General features: G+C 40.9%; 1 protein-coding gene across 27 annotated transcripts in view; it reads left to right on the top strand.

Moving 5' to 3' along the window:
• The window catches only part of PTPRD (protein tyrosine phosphatase receptor type D), a 1185728-nt gene that overhangs the window by 454489 nt on the left and 711475 nt on the right, over positions 1-19764 (top strand). For all 27 annotated transcript variants that reach the window (XM_081176033.1, XM_081176022.1, XM_081176026.1 and 24 more), the window contains one exon: positions 2966-3013. The gene's annotated coding sequence lies outside the window, so the exon portion shown is untranslated. The remainder of the gene's footprint in view (positions 1-2965; positions 3014-19764) is intronic.

Below are 19764 nucleotides of genomic sequence, written 5' to 3'. Positions count from 1 at the left end.
ACGCAATCCGGCCCACAGAGCGATCTCCGCTTGAGTGAACCAGCCCAGGCGAGGTAAACCCCTGGTAAATATCCTTAAAAGTCTCTCCCCCCCCCCGGTGGAGGGCTGTTGCATGACAGGGTCAAGCCCAGGATTAACAGGTCCTTTGCAAACCACAAGTCTACATGGATAACCCTCCCAACCACTGAAGGAAGCTCTATATGGCCCATCTGCCACACAGCTTTTAGACAGAGACTTCCTACTAGACCCCTGTAACAGGGTAACCTGTTATCACACATTTCTGCACCATGAACCCCGAGATCAGACACAGACAGCTTTTATCAGGTCCCAAGCCCCACCCATTTGACCCTGCCGAATTGGCCAAGATTCAAATAAACAGATGGGGGGGGGATATCTGCCACTCCTCAGTGGGCAGCCTAAGAGTTCCCCAACAGCCAACTGCCTAACCCAGGTGTTGCTCCCAAGGGGTAGGTGTTTAGAGCGATGGGCTGCAACAGCTGCTCACCCTGTGACCATTCTCACTGTAGGTAGCAGATACATTAAGCCCTCCTTGAGGACAGTGTTGGACATGGTACTGGGGCTGCAGGGGATAAGGGGATTGGCAAAAGTTTCATCTCTCCCCTCCCCCACCAGCCAGCTTCTCCACCAGTGTGCATCCACCCTACTAGTGCTTCAATCCTGCCCCTCTCTGTCCCTGGTAGGCAACTGGGATATTGGCAAGCAAAGGCCAAGTGGCTGCTGCTGCCCCACGCTGCCATTTGCAGGGGTCCTCCACTGGATCAAATGCCTTCCATAGATGGAAGGATACAGGAACCCAACAGAGATAGTGAACAAGAAAGAGAAAAGACCAGGGAGTGTTTTCCTATTTGCCAACATCGAGAAGCACACACTGGTACAGTTTTATTCAGTGAGCCATAATTGTAATCTGTTTTTAGCTACTGTGTTATTTAATTTTTTTGTAGAAAGTCTACTTGAAAATTAGCTGGGAAATGCAATGATCTAGTTAGTAAACAATCATCCTTATCAGTTAATTTTTTTTTTAATTAAGAAGCAATGTCAGTTGAAGATAGCATCACAAAAGTATCAGCTCTTCCTTGTTTCAGAAATTCTAATGTTTGAGGCTGCTAGAGGCTTGTCGCTTAAGTAATTTGCATTAACCATGTCTAGGAATAAGGGCATTCTGCCCAGCAGCATCTGCTGCCCCTAGAAGAATTAAGGTGATAAAGAGAAAACCAGGAAATTACCATTAACTTCAGAGGAACCCTGACTCATTCAACAGACATGCAAAACCTGAGACAGACATGCATCAAAAGGAAGCCCATAACAAGGGTGTGGTGGGGAACCTAAGTAATACCATAGATCCAAAAAGGCTTAGTTATTTACAGAAAAGGGGGGAGAGTTTAGAGAGCTGATTATATATTATAAAGGGGAAAGGCCTTTCACTTCCCCTGGCCTGGCCCTCACATCCTGTCCACCAGTAAGTGTGGATGGCCTGGCAATATGTACCTCACTCTTCTACAAAAAATATCCCACCTAGAAATGTGACTGCTTCACCTAACAGAGAAGGCTGGCTACAGGGCTGATCAGATACTTGAATTCTCCTGGAAACAAGTCAAGGGACTCATTCAGAAAAGTAGTAGCACCGGTACTTACTTGTTATCCATATACAATACAATTGTTCCAAACTGGAACAATTTCCATTACCCATTTATCAAAATTGCATTGTTAAAATAAAAGGGTTGTGTGCCACCCCAAATCTCAAAACGGTTCCAAGCACTCACCCAGGGTTGTATTTCTGTTGGGAAATCAAGACACAACAGAGACCAGTGTCTTTAAGAAATATGGTTTATTGTACACATATTTTAGACCTGGGTCTACTTTGAAAAGAGTTCAGAGCAGTACATCTCCAGAAGGGCTTGTTCCTCCCAGCAGTACAGCACTGTAGTCCAGGCATCATTTCTGTGCTTCTATCCCAGTCTGCCAAGATGGCCTCTAAATTTCAAAAGGACACATAATTTACCTGGTGAAATCACACTTCCTGTAATCTCCCCCTCCCAGCTCTATTTACCCAGAGCTCTGGCAGTGGGTCATTGACCGGCCATTGTCCGGCTATTATTCCCTGATGGACCTTCTCTCCAAGCGATTTCCTGGTTTAGCCTGCCTTTTCAATCTAACATCTGACATCTTCCCTTCAATATTGTAAATATTATCTAAATTCTACCATTTATTGATTTCTAACATTCCCCAAATCTATCAGTTATGGGTCTCCTTACACTTCCAAACTCTGTTACCCCAGATCTGTAAAAAAATACATTCATGTTAGACAGTGCCAGAAAAAAAGAGGTGCCAGAACTCGCCATGAACACCTCCCTTGTTCTCTTATAATGGCAATGGTGCCCATCTGAAAGGTGCCAGAACTGAGTCCTGGTGAGTTCCTCCCGTCTCTTCATTCTCATTAGCACTTGTATGCTGGAAGAAGGCAGTCGAACAGGGAACACCAGCAAGGAGGAAGAGTGAGACCAGGAGTCTCCGGGGTTGGTAGTGAGGCACCAGCAGGACTGTGGCTTGGAACATTACTGCCAATTCTGGCAGGAGTCCATTCTCTCCTCACAGTTCAGTCTGGAATCTGCAGCTTGGTGTCATCGGTCCATTCTAACAGCATGCCATGCTCCCACCACATTTTTGCTGCATATTTAGACTGTGATTAGAGGTGGAGAACACATGTTTTAAATAAATGAATACTGTAAATTTCTATTTATTAATTTCTGGCGATAACATTCTGATGTTTTATTGTGCTTAATCGCTTTTAGGTATTTTTAAATGGTTTGGAAATGTTTTAAATAAGCTTTTATTTTTAGTTGTATTGCTATTGCTGAAGTGTTGTGATTAGCATTATTTCAACATTTTCTTTGAACTTCAATACGAGATGACATTTTCTCTGTGTTTCTCTTTTTGCCTGTTTCAGGTCTCAGGGTGGAGAATTTGGAACTGAACCAAAATCTACACACTCAGGGTAAGACTGATCATTTCTGTTACCTTTTTGCTGCAAAGTGCTTAATAATCTAAGAAATTAAATTCTAGTGAGAAGGTGCTTTACTCAAAGATGGATAACAGGCATGTTTTTGCTATTTGAAGTTATTTTGAGACAGCAGAAAGCAACGTGGCATATATGTGGGCAGATGTTTCTGCAGTTTCAGCTTTAAGAAGCCAATAAGACGGTCCTTGTTTCTATCTAGAATTGGTTGAACAAATCAGTGCTTTTTGACAGACATCTGTTACCATGTTTGAGCTTCAGGTAGGTAGCCGTGTTGGTCTGACGCAGTCGAAATAAATAAATAAAAATTGTCCAGTAGCACCTTAGAGACCAACTAAATATGTTCTGGGTATAAGCTTTTGTGTGCATGCACACTTCTTCATGTTTCAGCTGTTATTGTAGATCCTCTATTTTTGCACTGGCCATGATCCAGAGAAACATAGGACAAACTTTTTATAGTGAGCCAAAATTTAATGTCCATGGTGAAGTCTTTCTTTGAAGTTTAGGTTAAACTCTTGTTTGTAGTCCTATGGTTTGGGAAAGGGTGTGATTTCAAAGTAGATTTTGAAACACGCCTGAGATACAGTTGCTTTTTAAAATGGGAGATGTTCTGCTGAAATAAATTCCAGTTATAAACAGAAAAAAAGATTCATGGTAAGAGATTCTATGATGGAAAGGAAATAAAGCCTACCAGAAGTAGAAAGTAAAATGTGCTTTATCACCTGTCAAGCATTATCAAAATGGGTTTCAGCAACCAAACTTTAATACCATAGCTCCAGGAAGTAAAAATGGATGGTTTTTCACTGAAAATAAAAATTAGGGGTATGTTAGGGCTTGGAACTGTTTTATATCCTATGCATTCCAATAAACAGAGGGGGGGGGCTCTCAAAAAACCCCACAGCTCGAAACCTATTGAGAATAGGGATTTTCAGATGATCCTGTACTGCATTTTTACATGGAAGTAAGTTTGTTTAACAGAATTTACTCACAATAAGTAGCAGTCTGATGTGATTTAACAGCCAACAAAGTAGCTGTGAAAGCTGAACTGATAACCTTAACACTGTTTCCAGAATGCTCTGCGACGTTTAAGACTGTTCTATAGGATTATGGATAATAAACTCAAGTGCTTGTTTACACAGAGATGCTCTAGTTAGCATTCCACTGAGATAAAGCTTATAAGGTAACATCATTTGTATTACACAAATTAGCTGTCATGCACAGAACATTTGGGCAGACAACAAAAGCCCCAAAGAGCAGAAAACCCAAGCCCAGGAGAACTAGCTTGTCAGCTTTGTTTTGTGGTTTTGTTGATTGTGTGAAAACAGCAGTATGAAATGTATTCCAGGAAAAGTGATATGCCTCACTACCCCCTTCCACTGTAAAAATACAACCTCAACTGTTTAAAGCCAAGTATATGGTTCCATTCACGAAACGCCTCTGAAGGGGGTTGCATAAATGAAGGTTTTTCCTAAACAACGTATGATTCATCTGGGGGGGGAAAGGTTTGCTGTACCCAGTTGTCCCTGAATGTACAAAACTTGCTTTCTTTTAAAATGTATTTTTACATATTATGATGGGAAATATTATTGTTGGGTTATTCAAGAATCAGGAACTTCCTCTGCATTCCCATCATTCTTGGTCTGCTCCTTGACCAGTAGCATTTGATTAACAACCTTGAGATGAAACCATATTTTTGTTAACCATTCTGATATTGTTGCATGCCACCCCAATCTCTGAGTAGTGTGAGATTCCAGGCGTTCCAGGCCCTTACCCAGGGTTCATGTTTCCTTTTAGAATGAGGCATGGTGGAGACTGTGATTTATTTACCGTACACATGCATGCAACCTGAGCATACGATGAAGAGGTTCACAGCATTAGCACCCCAAAAGGGTCTTGTTTCTCCCATAGCAGCAACCTTGATTCAAACAGAAATCAAACATTGCTCTACAGCATTGCTCTTCCCTCCCTCTCCAGCTTGCTGATTTCCTTCTAGATCGCATCACTGCCATATCCTCCAACTATCCCTATTTTAATGGGACATTCCTAGAATAACAGAAGTCATCCCAGCTTCATCCCAGAATGTCCTGGGGTTGAGCTGGTGCTTGCAGCCAGCACTGATGCTTGCAGTGGTGTCATGCTCTCGCAAGGGCGCAGCAACAAAAGATGCATTTGTTTTGGTATTGTGCTCCCATACACACCAACTGACTCATGCAGCAACAAAAGACACACTCTCATGTCCCGATTTTCATCAGGGGAATGTTGGAGGATATCCCCTGCTACCTCTGCTCCAAACTCTGTGTGCATGCACACTTCTTCAGATACACTGAAACAGAAGTCACCAGACCCTTCTATATAGTGAGAGGGTGGGGAGGGATATTACTCAGAAGGGTGGTGGGAATAGGTGATTGGCTGATAGGTCTGGTAAACCTGTTGATGACTGTTAACAACTGCAATTGGTCTTACAGGAAAAAGCAAGAGGGTGAGATGGCTAAAAATAGCTTTATCATGTATAATGAGATAAGAATCCAATGTTTCTATTCAGACCAGGTCTCTCCATGGTTTTAAGTTTGGTAATAAGTTGCAATTCAGCAACTTCTCTTTCCAGTCTATTTCTGAAATTCTTTTGTAATAAGACAGCTACTTTGAGATCTTGTATAGAATGTCCTGGAAGATTGAAGTGTTCTCCGACTGGTTTCTCTGTCTTGTGATTCCTGATGTCAGATTTATGTCCATTTATCCTTTGACTATAACCTCACCAGGAGGCTAGCCTTGCTATTCCAAGAATTAGAACACTCTGTCACAAGAGACTAGGGCCCTGCAGGACTTGACATCTTTCTGCAGGGCCTGCAAGACAGAGCTGTTCCACCAGGCCTTTGGCCAGGGCACAGCCTGACTCCCTCCTTTGGCAATCTTCACAGAACTCTAGCCTAATGGTTGCCATCAATTTGATTTGAATTAATTTTATAAAGAAATGATTTTAGAATGTTGTATTATTTTATTGTTGTTAGCCGCCCTGAGCCCGGCTTCGGCTGGGGAGGGTGGGATATAAATAAAAAATATTATTATTATTATTATTATTATTATTATTATTATTATTATTATTGAAGCCTTGATAAATTTCATACTTCCTGGATCCAGGTATTAGAGGGGTCTGGCATGCAGCTTATTTCACCCTTCCCACCCAAAAAAACCCCCCACCATATAACAGGGATAAGGAACTATGTGGCTATCTGGATGGTGCCATCATTCCTGACCATTGGCCATACTTACTGGGGCTGATGGAACTTACTGACTAGCTTACTCAATTTCAGATTGCTGGCTTATGGGAGCCCTTGAGCATTTGCACTACTTTGGCAATGAAAGGAAACAAGCTGATGAACAATCAAGTTGTTCCGTTTTGATTATAGAATAGTGAAATGTAAGGATACTTGGAAACGAAACGGAAATGGGAGTGTTTCCTATGAAAGCTAGCCATGGGATGCTGTGCAGTTTTGAGTGAAAATCACCTGTGCATATATCACCTAGGAAATGCCACGGAAACTTTAGAAGGTGCACTTGTTTTCTGTAGTTACTAATGACTCAAAACTGATTTAGTGTCATAGGGTTCCTCATCCCAGTCATGAAGATCTGCTTTCAAATGTAGGTGATGAAAAGGAAATCCTGCTTTTTTAAAACCAGAAGTACATGGCCTTCTGCAGTTTCATTATTTCAGTGCTCAGAGTTCTCTCTTTATAATAAAATGGTACATAGAATGACTGCATTAGGTTAATCCATAGATTATAGGATAGGGTTGAAATGAAAAGGTTTTGAAACTTTAATTTTATGTAGTCTAGGAAGGAAAAAGATGTTTAAATGGAACAAATCTAATTGAATTATATAAACTTTAAAGGGAAGTACTTGATAATGTCAGAAAGATTAGCTTCTTCTAGCATGGCATAAATGATGAGTCTATGAAGCAAAAGACAGTCTCAGAAATTTGAATTCAAATAGGCAAGGAGGAGTTCTTTGTGTAACCTGGCAAAAATGCAGGAAAGTCTTGCAGGCACCATTACTCAAGCAAGTCTAGACTATACAGCAAAAGACAAAACAATACACTGTATAGTTAGTATAGTATAGACCAGGAAATGCTTAGGAATCTTCCAGACCTACCAGTGGTGATTTGTATTTTAATTTATTTTGAAAAAAATAAGCCTAATCAGTTGCATTAGAATTAGTGGTGAGAACAGAAATATCGGTTACAATTTTATAGGTTTGTAATGAAGGCTTTTTGTGTTGCACTATCACATTGCATACATTCAAGTATTGACTAAACTTTTTTGGTTTTATTTATTTATTTTGGCCTACTGATGTGTTTGGTAGGTCATAAGTAAATCACACTGAATTCAATGCGACAAACTTCCAAGTAAATCTGCATAGCCCTGCACTATCCAACTACGTAGCAGAAATTCAATGAATTTTGTTCTTTATGCTTAATAAGGTGTTACATGCTATGAAGATGTAGATCAGTGTATCAGCAGTTTAAGCCAGAAATTCTGGTCTGTTAGCTCTAAGGTTTCCTAATACCATATATAATACCATTTTTTGATGTCTCATTCTATAGCTTCCCCCCAAAAAACTTGATACCTTATCAAGCTGGCTGGCATATCCTGATATACTATACTACAGTTATACCTTGGTTGTCAAACGCCTTGGTACTCAGACGTTTTGGCTCCCGAACGCTGCAAACCCAGAAGTAAGTGTTCCTGTTTGCGAACATTTTTTTGGAAGCCAAAACGGCTATCGGCATTGTTTCCAGGGCCAAACAGCCAATCAGAAGCCTTGCCTTGGTTTGTGAACATTTTGGAAGTCGAACAGACTTCTGGAACGAATTCCAATTGACAACCAAGGTATGACTGTATATTATAATATAACACACTTGGTATGATGTATATTTAAGTGTGTCTTCTAATTAAGTTTTCGCAGCCCCAGATGTTTTTTTCTTTATCCTACGCCAAATAAATACCATAACTGAATATATTTCACTGAATAGTTCATTGAATCTAGAGTATTAAAAGGTAGGGAGTAGTTGCTGTCCAAATTATCCAATTATACTGAGTTTTATTTAAAAACAACAACAGCCAACAGTGACAGAATGACTCTACACATTATATACTACAGTTACCCTTTGTATAACCACTGGCTTAAGATTTAATGCAAAATCATTAAATCACTGCTTAGGTAATAGTGACAAATTTTCTAAAACGATACAAGATGTAGGAAAAGCATTAATATTACAAGTCCATTCTTCTACATTTCAATCTGTTCTTTGTTCCCACTCTAAGAAATGCAGTTTGGAAGAAGGTGGAATGAGTGGGAAGGCAGCACTGGAATAAGCTCATTGTTAGTGATAGGGGTGGTCACCCCTTTGGTTCTGCCAGTCCGTCACAAGCTGTGCAATGCATCATTTTCTCCCCCTTCTGTACGTTGCACCTCCTACTCATAACCGCAAGGCTTGGGGTGATGAGAGGATATTGAGCACTTCTGGGACGTCGCTGCTAGCAGGGGTGGGTGGGTTGTTAGTAAAAAGACTGGCTCTGCTTTGCTGCCTAATTTTCACAAGAGATAATGATCTGGTGTAGAAAGAATCGCCCAGAAGCAGCTGTAACAATTGGAGTTGGGGGCAGAACGTCACCTTATTATGAAGTGAAGTGTATCTGAATCAAGTTTCGAGCAGCAGCGGTTTTTGTCAACACAACCCCCGTTCAAAACCTGTCCTGTGGATTTGAGTAGTTCTGTACTCATTGCGACGGTTGATTACCTAGTCCTTCCCCATCCCCTGATAAACAACCATTCTCAGTAAACTGCAAAATGAAGTAATTACTTTAAGCATTTTAGGACTATTCCGAAAAAATCCCAAAAGGTTTCAAGGTAGAAAATATCAGCTGGAAAAACTGGACTCTCATAGTGGGGGGGGGGGGAAAGTACCATGAGAACTGTACTTAGGCCCATTTATTTCAATAGGTCTACTGAGTATGACTAATAATAATAATAATAATTAATAAATTATAAAATTAATTCAAATCAAATTGATGGCAACCATTGGGCTAGAGTTCTGTGAAGATTGCCAAAGAAGGGAGTCAGGCTGTGCCCTGGCCAAAGGCTTGGTGGAACAGCTCTGTCTTGCAGGCCCTGCGGAAAGATGTCAAGTCCCGCAGGGCCCTAGTCTCTTGTGGCAGAGCGTTCCACCAGATCGGAGCCACAGCCGAAAAAGCCCTGGCTCTGGTTGAGGCCAGCCTAACCTCTCTGTGGCCTGGGACCTCCAAAATGTTTTTGTTTGAAGATCATAATGCTGGATATCATCCCATATCTATCGGGTCTGTCCCATTTTATGGAGCAGAATATAATCTTTCTCCATCCTCCATGTGAGCCCTTTAGATATCTGAAGATGTCAAGCTGGGTCTTCTTTTCCCCTCCCCTTTTTTGAAGATGGGGACAGCATTTGCCCACCTCCAGTTCGCAGGGACCTACCAACTCAGCTATCCCAGACACCTTTTCTTCAAGAAGAGGAATAAAGAGACTAAGGATTCTCATGCAGACTAAGGAAGGGAAAAGGGACTGCCACACCCACACACAATTCAATGTTTCTTTCCACATATCCACAGTAATCATTTGTTAAAGATATTAGTTCACTACTGTTATTTTTAAGATGTATGTGTCCCATTTGTCACAGTGTTGTTGTTGTTTTTGGTCTCAAGGGGCATCTGCAGTATATGAGATTGTGAAGTCTTATGTCTCATCATCTCTATTGAATGAAAACTTTTGTGCTTAGATAAGAATTATTTTTAGCATGGCAGGGCTCTGCTTGCTTATGTGTGTGTGTTTTAATCTATAAAACAATAAAAAGGACGGTTAAAAAAAACATAGGCTAGATGAGAGAGAAAAATAACCTAGAATTCCCAGATTCCCAGAGGACTCATTGTAATAACTGAGAACAAAAGAACACCCTTTGCTGTAGTTTTAATTTATATTTTAAATGTAGTAAAGCTTTGGAAATAGATTGGTGTTAGGCTTTTCTTATTAATGTGAGATTATAATTTCTGGCATAATAGTGAGTAAAATTTTACTTGCAGTAAGCCCGCAATTTAAGCAGAGGTTACATTCCAGCGATCACACCTCTAAAGCCAAAATTGTGTATAGTCAAAAGTTCATTGGGTCAATGGTGGGCAGGATTGCCAAAGTCAGTTTTCCCAGAACCCTGCCCATTTTTTGCCCCTTTTTAATTATTTAGCCATTATTTTGCATTGCATTTCCCACGCTTTTTATTTTTATTTTTCTCCTCTGCAACTATGTGGACGCACGCACGCACACACGTGCGCGCACACACACACACACACAAAAGCAATGCAAACTTAGAACAATTTTACATGTTCCTGAGCATGTAGGCACTGATAAAACATTGCCCTCTCTGAACCTCAATAAATAAGTGAGGAGCACACCAGACATTGAACCTTTCTGATCAGTTCCCACTTGAATATTTTACCAAGTTCATTCTCACCAAGACCAGCTGTTTCCCAACCGCGATCCACCTCTACCCCACTACTGGAGTTCCACTCTCCTCTATGGTAGGAGAAAGTGCGTAGATGAACTGTGGAATTTGCTGTCACAAGGTGATGTTGTGGCCACAACTTGGTTAGCTTTCAAGGGGAATTCGACAAAGTCACGGAGGACAAAGCTGGGTACTAGTCGTCATTATGGCTTTATTTTACCTCTGGTATCTGCCTCTACTGTAATTAATAGTTGCTGGGAAACACGAGTGAGTAAGTGCGATAATGTTCACTTCCTGATAATAGGTGTCCCACAAAAATCTGAGTGGTCACTGTGATAGCAGAATGCTGGCCTGGATAAGCCTTTGATATGATGCAATTGGACTTCTCTTATGTTCTTGGATCACTCATCCTTCAACCAAACAGACCTGCCAGCCAGGCACTAAGAGAAATTCATTTCTTCATTAGGGAGAGAATATGCCACCAAGACCTATTTTAGACTCCGACGGCATTGTACTTCAGCTACTCTCTCTTCCCCTTGGCAACACAACTTATTTTCACACACATACACCCTGCCCATTCTTGGTTCTTATTCCAAATCAAGGGAGATGAGGGGCCCAGTTTGGCCCTAAAGATTCTACCAAGGCATCTCTTATTCCCTCCCCCCAGGCATCTTACTCAATGATTAGCTATGTTAGACTGAGGAACCACTGAAGAGGGTGACCAATTTTTCCTAGGGAGGGTTTGAGGATGAGGAGGCAGAACTTCCCTTCAAGGGGGGGGGGTGTTTTTGTTTTAGAAAATTGCAGAAGTAAGGAATAAAATCAGCATGGAGTTTGCTCGGTCAAATGGTGAAACATAACCTTTAAATATGACAGGTAAAAATATTACCTTGAAGATACTATCTTTGATAGTCTTCCTACCCCATTCAACCTTGCCTGAAATATTATGCATCTACTTTTCTAGGTTTACTACAATACTAATGAAATGTATTAGCATCACAGCTGGGATCAAAGAGCTCTTTTGGGGAAAACCTTGTGGCTCCATGTTTGCAATTTGCTTTCTGTTCTGCACCAAGTTTCAATCATCAGAACCTTTATTTTCTGCTGCTTTAAATCAAGAAAAGTTAAAGCAATAAATATGCTTCATAAAAAATGGGATCTTTCTTATTTTAATATTTGTAGGTGGGCTTTGGTTCTAAAACAATGGTGTGATACAGCACTTCTTCATGCATAAACACAGCAGTGTAGAAAGCATTCTTCCATGGTTTCATTTCACTCCGTCAAAAAGTATTTTGAACTTGGGAGAGCCACCTGGGCTGAGTCAATCATGAGCATCTTCCCAGCTGTTATGAGTTTGTGGTTGCCAGACATCCTCTAAATTCCTGGACCTAGTAACTGTTAGAATTTAATCAAGTTTTCTGAACCCCTGGGTCCAGCAAGGGTTAGAATACAAGTCAGGCTAGCTTCCTCATGAGGCTATTAAGAGAACAAAGGAATGGTGATGAGCCATTAAGAAAGCAATGGAGAGGGGGTTCTGTGCCAGAGGGCAAATTGGTGGGGCCCCTCCTCCAGATCTTAGTGAGTTAGAAGGACAACAGCCAGAGTTGTCACCAATTGTGTCAGTCCATTAGTGGCAGATGTTGCGAGGCCAGCTGGTGAACTGAGCAAAGGGACATCTCTGTTCAATTGAACCACCCCACAGATAGCCTGGCACAAGACGTGTTTGGATTGCTCTGTAAGGCTGCAATTGTAATAACGCTTTCCTAGGAACAAGCCCCATTGAATTCAATAGAATTTTCCTCTCACTAGACCTGCTTAGAATTGCCCTGGAGGGAGATTAGGGCATTATTTTTATCAAAGCCTTAAAAATGGCACTATAAATCTGTTTACAACCTTTTTTTCACCCTTACATACAGTTTACAAATAGTTGACTTGCTGGACAAAGCTCTGATCGGCCTAAGGTCCTTTATCACCCACTTAAAAAAGAAAGAAAAAGGTTTCTTTACAAAAATTCCACGACTACAAAATATTCATTAAATCATACTTTAATCACATAATAAGTTATATATTGTTAAGCAAATATTATCAAAATATATCAAGGTGCTTTCTAAATTCAGACAAAACTCAAACTTTTATATTTGATTAGCAAAAGCTTTCCATTTCCAAATTTGGGGGTGTTTTTATATCCTTTCTAACATTTGGCAGTATTGCCATTTTAATACTTTCTAAGTTCCACTGACTAGCAGGCTGATCATTTGGTGACATATTAGCATTTCCCCCCGCCCCAGCTGATACCCTTTAAAATTATTACCTGATGATAGTCAAGCTTTTTTAAACATGCAGAAATAATTAGTAATGGGCATTTCTAATGGCAGTCACCACCAATAGATTATTAACAATTGTTCTCAGGCTGATTTCATGACATGCCTTTGACCTTCCTGAACAATTCACAGCAATCCCTCTAACAATCTTTCTCGTTCTTGTCAACTTTCAGAAAAAGGAAGGAATTCTACTAAGCAATTACTTTATATTCAAAGGCCATGTCAATATCTGCTTATCATAAGCCTAGAGTGACTCACATTTACAAAGGATGTAGAATAGAAAATGGAAATTAAATGCTAAAGTTAAATTATTACTTTCATCAAAATTCCATTGTTCTTATTAAATACCTGAAACATAAATGATTTAAAATGCACCTGAGCTGAAACCTTTCTGTTTACTTATTCAAAGGCTTTGGTAACTTTGCTGAGAAGGGCACATTTGGATTGCTTCTCAAGACCATGAGGGTATTTGCAAAGGATAGTTCATGATGGCTCTCTCCTCAGAACAAGGGTAATGAGGACAATGTGTGCCCTTGGTGAGCTCTCTCATCCTTTCTCCTTGCATGGGAATCCAGTATCACAGCAGAGAAGAGCAGGTTTGTGGTGCATTAAACAAACAAAAAAAAGTTAAAGAACTCCTGGATGGTTTGTTGTTGTTTAGTCGTGTCCGACTCTTCGTGACCCCATGGACCAGAGGACGCAAGGCACTCCTGTCTTCCACTGCCTCCCACAGTTTAGTCAAACTCATGCTGGTAGCTTCAAGAACACTGTCCAACCATCTCATCCTCTGTCGTCCCCTTCTCCTTGTGCCCTCCATCTTTCCCAACATCAGGGTCTTTTCCAGGGAGTCTTCTCTTCTCATGAGGTGGCCAAAGTATTGGAGCCTCAGCTTCACGATCTGTCCTTCCAGTGAGCACCCAGGGCTGATTTCCTTAAGGATGGATAGGTTTGATCTTCTTGCAGTCCATGGGACTCTCAAGAGTCTCCTCCAGCACCATAATTCAAAAGCATCAATTCTTCGGCGATCAGCCTTCTTTATGGTCCAGCTCTCACTGGACCAGAGAAGAACAGGTTTGTGGTACAATAAACAAAAAAAAAGTTAAAGAACCCCTGGATGGTTATGTCCAGTCAAAGGCGACTATGGGGTTGCGGCACTCATTTCACTTTCAGGCCGAGGGAGCCAGTGATTGTCCACAGACAGCTTTCTGGGTCATGTGGCCAGCAGCATTAAGCCGCTTCTGATGCAACAGAACACAGTGACAGAAGCACACAGAAATGCCATTTACCTTTCCACTGCAGTGGTTCCTATTTATCTACTTGTGCTTGTGTGCTTTTGAATTGCTAGATCGGCAGGAGCTGGGACAGAGCAACGGGAACTCACCCCATCATGGGGATTTGAACTGCCAACCTTCTGATCGGCAAGCCCAAGAGACTTGGTGGTTTAGACTTTTTGCAATGAGGGAATTGCCAGAAGGCCCTCAGAGCTGGATCTCAGTGTCCTGCCTGAACAATTGGGGTGGAGATGCTCCCTCAGGTCTATGGGGCCAAGGCTATTAAGGGCTTTAAACAGGGGTCAGCAAACTTTTTTTAGCATCGGGCCAGTTCACTGTCCCTCAGACCTTGGGGGGGGGGATGGAGTATATATTTTTTAAAAAATATGAACAAATTCCTATGCCCCACAAATAACAGAGATGCATTTTAAATAAAAGCACACATTCTACTCAAGTAAAAACACAGATTCCCAGACTGTCCACAGGCCAGATTTAGAAGGCGATTGGGCTGGATCCAGCCCCCGGGCCTTAGTTTGCCTACCCATTGCTTTAAAGGTCAACACTTTCAATGGGTCATTTGGATATGAAAATGAAGCTGGTGGAGACAGATTCTTCATCTCACTTCATTAAGCATGGATTCATGGACTGTTAAAGCTTCAATTCACTGCAGATCAATTAATAGATAGTTGAGAGAGGGAGTCCCACCCATTTGCACTCTGCACAGAGCTACTTCCTTTGTTTTCTTAACAATGCATACTTAGTGTGCTGGCCTGGCTATTCCAGCAATTGAATCCATGCTGGATCCAGGAATTAGAAGGATGTCTAGGCATGCAGCCCAGCCAGCCAGCCCACAAGCACATATCCCTAGGTTTCAATGGAGCTTTCTTCCAAGTAATTCTGTTACAGTTGTAGATTTGATATTAATCAAATTGTAACCTTCGTTTCATTCAAGTTTTGTGACTCAGTTCCTATATAAATGCACAGTATCCATACTGTAAATCTGTAACTGGATTATGGTAAATTATCAAGGGACGCCCCACTTTTCCAAAGGCTACTAGACAATAGAATGTGTATGAATCAGTAAGTGTGTGTTTGTGTGTGTGTGTGTGTTTGTGTGTGTGTGTGTGTGTTTGGGGCACACTCTGTTTTCCTCATAGCTGAATATGTTAAGTATAATTAATTTTGTACTGCAAAATCATTCTGCTTCTCTGATGCTGATTTTATCAGCCATTATAAATATTTGTACCTCATCTGAAACTTTCTCCTTATTTAGCAGATTGTGGTTATGCTGACATATCATCAAGATAAGACTTCTCTTGATTCAACTTCTTGATAAGAAGATATTGCAGTAAACTGTATTGAGGAACAAATTTGAAAACACAGTTAAGCTTGCAAAAACCCTTTAAACAGAATGTTTGCAATTCTGGAGGTAATAAAATGGATTAGATTTCATTGTGCAGCTGAACAGAATACAGTATCTAATATGTCAACCTTACACGACAGATTATTAATACACTGCCACTGTTATCAGTAGATACTAATCTGCAGTGATGGCCATGAACTTGAAACTACTCTGTTTCCCCCTAAGTATCCTTGGCTTCTAAATCACGTTTATTCTTTCAATACAAATGATTTTCTGCACCACAAAGAACAGCATATATATCTGTTATGCCATACAATTGATGACCTTCAGGTTGTTAAGTAATATATTTGCGTTAAACAGTAGGCCATAAATTGCCACACAAATTAATCTTCTTCATTCTGCTTCCTGCCAAGGTTGTCTGTGCTTACAGTATTTGGGAATGTTGCAAATCAATATAGCGGTGCCCATTGAATTATATCAGCATTGGAGAACCACTGCTTTACGGGCCAAACCAGATCTGCCAGGCTACCCAGTTTGGCCGACAAAGCCATTTTTGGCTGTACACAGCCACCTCTCACTCACCTGCCATCAAATGATGTCAGGTGTGGGGCAGGTACAAGGGACAGCCATGAATGCATGATTTAGAGTGTGCCCCATTTTTCCCCTTTGCAGTAGGACTTGTAGTTGGTGCCATTAAAATTTGGTGCAGGAAAAGGTTCCACTTTGGGGCTATAAATAAAAGTGTGCCAGAATTATTATTAGGCCAGGGGTTCAGGAACCTGTTGCCTTCCAGATTTTGTTGGACATTAATTCCTATCATCCTTATCTGCCACAGCTAGTGGCCAGGGATTATGAGAATTGTACTAAGCAAACCATCTTTCAAGGTGCCAGCAAAATTATTCGTTGACAATGCGATCTTTTACATGCCTAGTCAGACAATGTGTTTAATGGGACTTACTCCCAGGTAAGCAGGTATAGGATTGCAGCTTTAGTGTCATTTTTTGAAAGCACTTTTGTGGAAAGAAATGGACCTGTCATGTTCTACCTAATGGGCTTTTTCGAAGAATTTTTATCTGTGCTCCATCAGTGCATGGGTTTAGCATGACAGGAAGAGTGCTCACTTTCACGTATGTTTGTAAAACTACCTCTCAGTGAATGTAGGCAGAAAAGCTTTGTACAAAGATCAGCAGTCTATGGGCCCTAGGACATTTTCCAGCATAGGGTTCCTCTCCAGTTAATGCTTTTCTTAATTGGAACAGTTGACTGAATGTGTGACTTGCAGCTTTTTATCATATGAAGAGTTCAGTATTTGGTTTAGTTAGTATCAAGAAAATATGGACACCCTTGGGCCTATTCTATAAACAACAGCAAAAAGTGGATCATTTCTTTTCTAATTTAAGGCACATTCCCCTTGGCTCAATAGCTACCGAATTCTTTATTTAATCATGCTGAATTTCCTAGAATTGCTAGCGGACATCTCTCCCCCTCCACTGCTCTGCTCCGGAATGAGACATAGTCTGAGTAACTAAAGCAGAATCAGAAATCAAAGACGAAACAGTTGAGCCATGATGCCAATTGTATCTCTGAATATAGTCATTTATTTATTTATTTATTTTTATTTTAAAGTTTATTTTGGTTACTTGAACTGTGTTTGAAGAAAGCCTTCTGGTTGGCTGTCATTCTTTTCCGTGGCTAGATTCTGCCTCTGCCATATGCTCTTCCTATTATATAAATTGTTTTCGCTTAACTGGATTTCTGTCTCTGTGTTCTTAACCTGAGAAAGCTATTCCAGTTTACTGGGTTGCAATATATTGCTGGTTTAGCATACAATGACACAGTAAGGGCTTTCATACAAAATTGGGATACTATTGATAAATCCAGTGAGGGAAACTGGCACAGCTTCCCATCACGTGTTATTCCAAGTAAAAAACAGTAGTCAGTTTGGCATAGGTAGCAGCAAATCTTCATGGTCACCACTGCAATTTCCCCTAGAAAAATGTGAATCCCACCATCCAGACAGGCTGCTCAGGACTTTTGCTTTTATTTGGAGAGGAAGAATGATTTTTGATACCAGGTCCATAGTTCTCTGAAGAGTTTCAATGTGCCTTTAGATATTTTTGTTGCATCTAGATTTGGTGTCCTTTCCTATTCCTGGATTTAAAAATGCAACATTCTGCTCCCCAGTGGGCAACCCTGTCATCCTCTAATGGGGTGGGAGAACCATGGCACCTGAAAATTATTTCTTTTGTGGTCATGTTTATATTGCTTTCTTTTCCTGTTCAGAGCAGGAACTATTGTTTCAATAGAATATCGCTCATTTGCATCTCTACTACAGAAATACCATCATTCAGATTACAGTAGCCAATTGGCTTGTGACTTTGAACAGGAATAGACTAAAGGAAGGAAAACATCAGCTTTCACTTGCTCACCCTTTGTTTTCTTGAGTGTTGGTTGGTGAAAATTACAGCAGTGTGGGAATGCTACTCAGCAAGCACACTATGCTGGTAATTCCACTACACAGTGGAAGTTGCTTCCAGTACCAGTCACCACACGAAAGGTACAGATAGTTTACTGTTGCAGAAGATAAGGCTCAGTTAAACAGTTCTGGACATAGATATATACAGCTTGTAGGCCTTTACAGTTACAGATATGGATAGAAATTTAAGGTATCTTTGTTGCTCTAAATAAGTTCAGCAATTCAAGATATAACACTGGGCAACTAACAGACTCAGGCTGACTCAGACAACTGAATCAGCTGACATACATTACTCACAGATATAGTAGGGGCACTGGGTTGTAAACCATAGTAACTGGCTTGGCTGACCATAAACCTGCAGGTAGCTCATCTATGAGGTGATTTACGGTTATGAAGGAAACTAACCCCTTCTCATGTTCAGTTACTCCCAACATACTAGTGGGCTCTCCATAAGTGCTTCTGTTTACTTCATATTTTTATATCCCACACCATTCACAATGACAATCCACATGTATTCCACTCTCCTGCGAACGTCAATTAAGAAGATACCACAAGGTCTAAACTCTCCTCTCTTTATTTGGAAATCTGCAGAAGCATTTGGTTACTGTAGTTCAACTCACTAGCTGCTATACCTCAAAAAAGCATTCACTCCCTGCAGACGGGCTGTGCTGCCTGCACAGATACTTTCCCCAAAGAATTTGGCTGGAGAATAACAGCTGATGCACCAGTGCGCTATATCCACAAGCACAGCTAGCAGCAGTCTCCTTAGGGATGAAGTGACTCAAAGCATCCTTCAAGCTTCCTGACATATCTTTCCCCGTCCAGATCTGCCTACTTTAGAGACTTTTATCAACTGGTTCAGCCTGATAGAGGAAGGCTTGTGGGTATCCTACTACCAACTTTATCCTACAGGGAGGTTGACATCACCACTGACCCCAAGTGAATAGGGATCAAAGCACAGAGCTTTCACTCCAATGTATACCTTTGGGAAGGGAGAAAGTTATGCACAACCGGAAGCACATGTTCAAATACTATAAAATATTGTAGCATGGCTATAGCTTTATGAGTTCCTTCAGTCACACAGTATAAATGAGTTGCTTCATTATTGTCATTGTTATATTCCTTAAATCTTCTATTCCTCCCCACAAAAAGGTGGTAATTTTACAGGCTCAAGATGGGTGCAATGTAGGAATATCAGATGGCTGGTATTGGGATCAAACCTGTGACCTTGATGTTATTAGCACCACACTTTAATCAAAGGGTTCCTCATGCAATCCACTAATCATGGAATAGTATGTAATGTTATTGGGGTAAAAATGGACAATTCTACAATAAGTTTCAGAAGACAAGAAAGAAAAACCAGGAGGTGTGGAGGTCAAGTTAAACAGATAAGTTTAGCATAAGTTCTAAATTTTGTCTGAAGCCATTTTGTCTGAAACAAGTGCCACAGCAGTGGCAGGCAAACCTGAGAGTTCCTTCATGGGTTGCGTTTAATATAATTATGTCCACCCAAACATGCTAGTCATGCCCTACTGCACAAACACGTTTTGCTTGACAATGTAATCCTGGAGTGAAGAAGAGGAGGAGGAGTTTGGATTTGATATCCCACTTTATCACTGCCCGAAGGTGTCTCAAAGCGGCTAACATTCTCCTTTCCCTTCCTCCCCCACAACAAACACTCTGTGAGGTGAGTGAGGCTGAGAGACTTCAGGGAAGTGTGACTAGCCCAAGGTCACCCAGCAGCTGCATGTGGAGGAACGGAGACACGAACCCA

The sequence above is a fragment of the Podarcis bocagei genome, assembly GCF_964188305.1.
Source record: "Podarcis bocagei genome assembly, chromosome: 17".
In the NCBI taxonomy this organism is placed as follows: Eukaryota; Metazoa; Chordata; class Lepidosauria; order Squamata; family Lacertidae; genus Podarcis; species Podarcis bocagei.
Note: the sequence above shows the minus strand (reverse complement) of the source record. Positions and strands in the feature narration are given on the sequence as shown.